Raw genomic sequence first — 7,933 nt, forward strand, 5'->3', positions numbered from 1 at the left:
AATCCAGGAACATCAGTGTCATTGGTAAAAGATGGTGTCGCTCCCCGACGGTCTCTGCGGTGTGTGTTGTGGTGCTGATCTCTGTCCCTGCAGATTCCTGCTTCTCCAATCTCCCGTGTTCCTCCCATCAAACCCCATTGGGGACAATACCCTTCCTCCCCCTCCCCCTCTCCCCCCACCCTGTCCCACGTTCCTGTCCTCACCACCCCGGAACGCCACATCCCAGATCACCACGGTAACCATTCACACCCAAAGGCTAAATGATGCTCAGTGATGTTTATTGCAAAAACACAAGTGGTACAAAGAAGGCAAGAGGCAATCAAACAATCTCTTCTGTCTCCAAAGCATCGCTTTGCAAAGCTTCTCGTGCACAGGGAGGCGTACGATGTTCCTGTGATGATGCTCGTGCTCCGACACAATCCACCCATCCTGGGACACAGGTCAGCCGGGGACTCTCCAGTTGGTCCCTGTCAGCGACAGGATTGTGGGAAATGGAGCCTGTGAGTCACCTCCTGCACGGGCCAAGTGGATCTGTAAATGACGTTACGCTGAAGCCGTTATGCTACCTGCAGTTTGGCAAGCTGGTTGGGGCACCTTCCCTCCAACACAGGTCTTTGTTGGGGTGAGGGGGGTTTCCGCTGGGGTGATACAGTGGCGATATGACAAATACAGAGTGGTTGGTTCCTCAATGGTCTTCCCACCCTGTACTCTTCCCCAGCCCCCAATCACCAGTGACTGAAAGCTTGGTGCAGTCAGGCAAGCCGGGACTCCCATTCCCACTGGGAATTCCTGGTGCCCAGAGAATTGGAGGATTTGGGAAAGTGTGAGTGTTGTGTGGGGTCTCTCACTGAGAGGCTGAGCCTGGGACTGGTGGGAGTGTGGGATATTGTGACCTGGACTATTAAGGGTGATAGTGCAAAGGTCGGGAGATTGGACTGAAGACAAGGTGACCTTGGCAACGGAAGATCATGGGCATGGATGTGAGGAAGGACTCCTGGAGAGAATTGTTCCTTGGGCCAGAGTGGGTGAGAGGGGAAAGGTCAGGGCAATGGGACTGATGAGACACAGAGGATGATGGGTACAGGGTCACAGAGAATAGGGGGGAAATATCTGGGCAATGGGAATGATGAATGGGGGAGAGGGAAAGAGGGGAGGGGTGGTATGATAGCAGGACTGGGGGGATGGAAAGCAGCGTTGGGCCTGGGAGTGAGGTTGGTGAGAGGTCAAGGGTTAGGGGTTGATAACTTTGAGGAGGGCATTCCCTGAAGGAAGGGTGGTGGGGGAGTCAGACAAGTGGAGGAGCCCGGTGAACCCATGGGCCCCTGGACTCGGGGCACACTGGTGGCAGGTGCGACCCTGCAAGTGTGGGGCACAGGTGAAGGAAATTTGGTAGGTGACCCTGCCATGCTTAAGGTGGCAGGTGAGATCAGTGACACCAGAGATCAGAGGCACCTGGCAGGTCCCCAGATGGTCATTCCACAAGACATCTTCATCATAGACATCCAGGGTGAGATTCACATTGCTCTGAGCAACCACCACCCCCAGGTCCAGACTGGTGTTCCATTCAGGGTTGTTGTTGTTGTTCACCACCTTGGTCCGTCCTTTGGCATTACCATAAGAGACCACCACGAAACCGTCAGTGCCCGATATGTAGTCGCCCCAGAGACCGAAGCCTCTCTTGACAGTGACAACCAGGTGCCCCATGCCCTTCTGCTTGGGACAGCAGTGACGGTCTACCCAGTAGCTCTCCTGACATTGGCAGGAACAGGGATCGGATCTGCTTTTGCTCCCAGGAGTGGGGCAGGTGGTTTTGGAGCAGTCCCGTTTCATGGTGTTGGCCAAAATGTACTCGCTGAGGTAGAGCCTCAGCTGGTCCCGGCGGCGGTCAGTGATAGGTAGCAGGAGATGGAGAGGGGCCAGCTGGTATTTTATGATACCTGGTGAGACCTCAAGGCTCTTCAGCCATCGGGTGAAGCTGGCAGGGTCAGAGGAAAAGAGGATGTCTGTGTCACCACTGGAATGACCTCCCACGGCTTCTGTCAGCCTTTCGTTGAAGGCCTGGTGGAAAGTTTTGGTCTGGTTCAGGGACCAAGCCTTTTTCTTACAGAAACCTGTGCCCGCTCTGCCCTTGCCCACCGCCACCACCTGATAACTGGCCTCTATCCCCAGGCAGTCCTTCACCTGCTCGGGGGTGATGCCCTCCACAGCAGCTTGGCAGGTGCGGATGGCTGTCACATCCTGGAAGGAGCCGCCCATATCGACCGAGCGAATGAAATGAGTTCCAAAAGTCTGCACTAGTTGGCGGTAGTGGTGCCGGGCTTCCTCATAGGAGGTGTTGGTGATCTGGTTCAGACGGGCAGAGAACTGGGGTGCCAGGGGGGGTTGGTCCTTCAGGCGGTAGCGGTAAAGACGGCAACGGAACTCGTGTTTGGCGAAGCTGTAGCGGTCTGATTTGGCCTTCTGCATGGCAAAAGACATGAGCTTGGATTTGGAACCGATTGACTGTGAGTGCTGGGTGGGTAGATTTAGGCCAGTGCTCCAGCTGTTGTCCACACTGGAGCCGATCGACTTTATGAGCTCAGAGAGCGAGTGGAAGAGCTGACTGGAAACAGCCCGGGGACAATCACGCAGAGCCCGCCAGTCTACTGCGGCCAGGGGAAGCCGCTGCCGCCTACCCCCCATCAGTGAGTTCCTACAGAGGGTGCAGGCCCCATCCCGACTACTCCAACTCTCCACGTTCACCACGTACGCCCCCTTGTGTGACAGCGTCACCACATCGAAACCCTCTCCAGCCAGATTGGACCCTGGTACCGGGGGCGCACTTTGGCATTCGCTGGCACTGCCTATCTGGCAGATGGCTCCCACCCCCCCCAGGAACAGCAGCACCCAGAGTAAAATCCCCACTCTCTCTCCCATCCTGGGATCCATCACAGTATGGACAGGGCTCTCCTCGGCCAGTGAAGGGTGGTCGGTCTGTAATGAGAATAGGAAATGATGTTACACATGGTTTGCGCCCTACGTCCACACCCAACCCTTCGCAGTGCATCCTTCTGTTGGACATGAATGTATTAGACATGATGACAGCTAAATCGAATGTGTCAAAGAAATTGCAAGTAGACAAAACAATTGTCTTTGTCTTTACTGTGTGGCATTTGGATAAGTATGTGGTGGGTAGGAAAGGCTGAGAGGGATATGGACCAAATGGAGGATATGTCATGGTCCGGTCCGTGAAGTCTGCATTCCGGTTCACGGTCCAGTCCATCGACCCTTGCTCCAGGTTTTCCTGTCTACCCTGTTTCTGTTCCTGTTGAGCACTAATTTGAGGCAGCTGATTCTCGTTGGGGCTGGCTGCATAAATACCTACAGAGACTAGGCTGTGGTGGCTGGATTGTTCTTGTCTTTACTTCTTGGATCCCTTCCCTTGCCTTCTGTTTCCTCGCCTGAAGCCTTGCCCTGTCTTTCCAGTAACTCTTGCCTCGCCTGAAGTTCATGTCTCACCTTGCATTACCTAAAGCCTTGCCTTGTCTTGCCAGTAACTCTCACCTCGCCTGAAATTCTTGTCTCGCCTTGCATTGCTGGAAGCTTTGCTTTGTCTCGCTGGTAACTCTTGTCTCATCTTGCCTGAAGTCTTGTCCTGGAGCCACCCTGTACCTAGCTCCCTTCTTGTCCCTTTCCTCTGTTGGGTAAGCCCGGCCAGATTCCCGTTACCATGCGGTGGGTCCTGTCCCTTCCTGTCCCTTGCTGCCGTTGGGAAAGTCAGGCCAGATTGCCGTTACCCTGCGGTTGGTTCTGTCCCTTCTTGTCCCTCACGTCTGTCGGGTGGAGTACTACGCCCTGCCTGCCCAGGAGGAGCTTCAAGACCCCAAGCCTTGAGCCTCGCCTCAAGTCTCAAGCCCGGACTCCTCACTCTCTTGTCCAGTCCTGTTCCGGGTTCCCGGTTTTTGTGTCCATGTCCATGTCCTTGCCCTCCCTGTATCCTAGTCCTGTCCCTAGTACCTCAGTGTCTGTGTCTTGTACTTGGGTCCATTCCCACCACCACCTTATAGCAGGATAATGTCACTGTGGACAAAACCACCAGCAGGCTGAACAGGTAATTTCCCAGCACACGTTCTGGAGTGCGAAGAGCATGGTAAGACAGCTCGATCACCCTGGTCACCCATTGCATCCCGACCCATCTCCAGTCACCTTGACTCCCGTCTCGTCACTGGATCCAGATCGACGAGGGCGAGAGAGTGAGGCTGACGACCTGCGCATCTCTCCCTCACTTTACAAACTGACGCGCAAGTCTGTGTTTCTCATTGCTGGCGATGGACACGCACACTACAGACAACTTTGGCCAAAGGACCTGTTTCTGTGCTGATTCATTCAGTGACTTTATTAACAAAAGCAGCAGACCAGATCCTGACCCAGGTGAACTCCATCACCCATCACCCTCCAGTCCGAACTTTGACCTTCTGCCACTGGTCTCTGTTTCCCATTACTAAACCACTTTCCCCTGCACGCTGCCACGGACCCTTCCATTCCATGAACTGCAAATAAGTCTGTTTTCAAGTGATCTTAATGAATACTTCATTAATACTTGATGTCTCATAAGAATAAGGTTTGTGTTTTTTCCTTTCTAGTGTGCATTGGGTGTTGGTCTTTTATTTTTTTCTTTACTTGGGTTCTTTTGTGTTTTTTGCTTCATGGCTACCTGTGAGCAAACGAATCTCCGGTTGTGTAATTTATACTTTCTTTGATAATAATTGAATTTGGATCTTTGAATTTTCTTGTCAGTGTTTACTGTGGGGATGCTCATGGGAGGCAGTGAGTTCAGGGAAGAGAACAGCGCTGAAAGGTTATTGATACTACAAAGGGAGGGGGAGATGTTGGGGGTCTTGAGACATATAAAGGTGAACCAATCCCCAGGACTGGACCAAGTGCATCCTAAGACACTGTGGGAAGCAATTGAAAAAATTACCGGCACTCTGCAAGGACTTTTTGTATTTTGCTTCGTCCCAGTTGAGGAAAGGACAGACTGAAAGGGGCTAATGTTGTGATTTTATTTTAGCAGGTCCGCCTGGCATCAGGGGCTGGAAATTTACTGGAAGAGGTTGAGAGACAGGAGTCTACCTGCATTTGGAAAGGGAAGGACTGATTTGGGAAAGTCGGCATGGCTTCGTACAGGGGAAATTGGATCTCATCAGTTAGTCTGAGTGTTTAAAAGAGATGCCCAAGAGAACCGATGAGGGCAGGGTGGTGTAGTGTCAATGTGGAATTTAGTTTGGCTTTTGACAAGGTCCTGCACAGTTGTATGGTTGGGAAGGTGGGATCACGTGGGAAGCAGGGTGAGCGAGCTACTTGGATCTAAAATCAGAGGTGGAAGAAGTCAGAGGCCTGTGGTCAGTGGTGTGCTCCAGGGGTCAGTGTTGTTTGTCATTTGTACAATCAACTTGGAAGAGAATGGAGGAGAATAACTGATAAACTAGTGGGCGACACGAAAATTGGTGCTGTGGTGGGCAGTAAAGAAGGTTAGTGTAAGGTTATAACAGGATCCAGATGGAGCAAAGACTGGATGGTTCGACCGGAGAGGGAGGGACGGAGAGGGAGAGACTGGGAAAGAGATGGACTGAAGGATTCAGTCATAGCATAAATGATGGGGAGAGAGATACAACTACAGAGAGGGAGGGAGAGAAAGAGAAAAAGGGAGGGAGAGAGAGAGAAAGTGACGGAAAGACGGGGAGGGAGAGAAAGAAAGCAAGAATGAGCAAGGGGCGGTGAGAGAGGGGGTACAGATGGGGAGAGAGGGAGGGGTAGAGAGGGAAAGTGAGGGTAAGACAGGGTGAGAGAGGTGGAGGAAGAGAAAAGAGGGTGAGAGAGGGAGAGAGATAAACGGAGAGACAGATGAAAAATAGAGAGAGAAAGTAATAGACTCAGTCCTGTCCATCACAGGCAAATCGCTCCCCACCACTGTGTACATTTACATGGAGCGCTGCCGCATCCTTCATCAAAGACCCCCTTCATCTGGACCATACTCTCTCTTCACCTCTGTCATCAGGCAGGAGATACAGAAACCTCAGGTCCCACACCACCAGGTTCAGGAACAGTTATACTCCTCAATTATCAGGCTCTCTCACTCACAGGTTCACTCACCTCTACGCTGAACAGTTTGACTTCGTTTTGCACATCGGTTGTTCTTTACTCTTTGTTTAATTTAACTTAAACTTAATTATATTTTAATATATAATTTGTAACTTTTAAATATATATTTCTCATTGTAATTTACAGTATATTTTGTCTTGCACTGTACTGCTGCCGCAAACAACAAGTTTCATGCCACACTCTATGTCGACGATAACAAACCTGATTCTGAATTTCTGAGTCTGAGAATCTTCATGTAAAATGTTTTTTGGTAAAATTCTGTTGTATTTCTTTTTCCCTATAAATGCCAGCAAGAAAATAAATCTCAAGGGAGTAAATGGGAGTAAATTCCTCCTCATCTGCATTCTAAATGGACGTCCGTCTATTCTGAGGTTGAGTCCTCTGGTGTTAGATTCTCCCACCATAGGAAACGTCCTCTCCACATCCACTCTATCGAGGTCTTTCAAACATTTTATCAAAGGCTTCAATGTGATCATCCTTCATTATTCTGAATCCAGTGAGTAGAGACCCAGAGTCATTAAACACTCCTCATATGACAAGCCTTTCAATCCTGGAATCATCTTTGTGAACCCCTCTTGAACCCTCTCCAATGTCGGCACATCCTTCTTTAGATAATGGGCCCAAAACTGCTGACACATACCCCGTGAGGCCTCACCAGTGATTTATTCAGTTTGAAATTTGAACAGAAGCAGAAAAAGGTGAATAAAGGGAGAGAAAAGTGAGAATTATGCATAGGGAGAGAGAGGAAAGAGATATAGGTCGTGAGAGAGAAGGAGTAATGGAGGGAGGGAGGGGGACGGGGAGAGGAAGAGAGAATGAATATTGGATATGAGAGAGGGAGAGATGGGTGAGTCAGTGAGGCAGTGGAGTATTTTAAACATTGCTCGTCACTGGGTTTACAGCATTGACTGTGGGTCTAATGAGGAAAGGTGAGGAGGGTATTGGAAGGAGATTATTCTGGAGAGGGGAGAGAGAGGTTGAGTGATGGAGAGAAGGGGAGGGAGAGGATCGGTCCACACTAGGGTAGCATTGCCGAATGGACACCCTCCTACCCCTGAGACAGAGAAGTGGGCCTACCTGTCTCTGTTCTTCCAGGAACTTTGAGCTTCTCCCAGGTCTGCTCCAGCTGGGACCTGTCTCTGTGCCTCCCGCTGTCCCTTTGTGGCTGAGGTCTGTCTCAGCCCCGACTCCAGAGTCTGAGCTACTGAGAGAGTCACCGACCTTTTATTAAGGTTCAGAACATGTCGCCAGGAAGGGAGGGGCTGTCTTGAGGAATTCACACTCGTGGGCTGCCTCAATCATGGAAGTGAGAAGTAACAATGGGAGGCTTAAAGACAAGACCTGTCCCTATGGTAACTCTTCCCTCCCTCCTACTGTGGGTTTGGAAAGGAGAGAAAGGTGGGAACATGGGGTAGATGAGGTGTTGGATCTAAGAGTTGTTGGTTTCAACAGCATTTATAAAATGGATGGAATGGTAAAATGAATGAAAGAGAGAGGGAGGGGAGTGGGAGAAAGAGGTGAGGGTGAGGGGGAGAGAGAGGGAATGGGAGAAAGGGGGAAAAAGGGATGGGGTGAAGGAGAGGGACAAAGGGAGGAAGGGAGATGAGGAGAGCCAAAGGGAAGGAGAGAGACAGAGGCAGACAGAAAGGGAGAGAGAGGGAGGGACAGAGGAGGAAGACCGAGAGAGGGAGGGGGAGAGGCAGGGAGACGAGAAAAGGAGGCAGAGAGAGAGGGAGAGAATTGAGAACGAGATGCAGGAGTGTCTGGATGTTGAGGAAAGGGGAGAGGGGTC

At 51.0% G+C, this 7,933-nt stretch overlaps 1 pseudogene; it reads right to left on the reverse strand.

Moving 5' to 3' along the window:
- Nucleotides 1–261: 261 nt before the first annotated feature.
- On the reverse strand, nt 262–7,323 carry LOC140205376 (perforin-1 pseudogene; annotated as a pseudogene).
- Nucleotides 7,324–7,933: the final 610 nt, after the last annotated feature.

Source organism: Mobula birostris, chromosome 11, assembly GCF_030028105.1.
Source record: "Mobula birostris isolate sMobBir1 chromosome 11, sMobBir1.hap1, whole genome shotgun sequence".
Taxonomy (NCBI): domain Eukaryota; kingdom Metazoa; phylum Chordata; class Chondrichthyes; order Myliobatiformes; family Myliobatidae; genus Mobula; species Mobula birostris.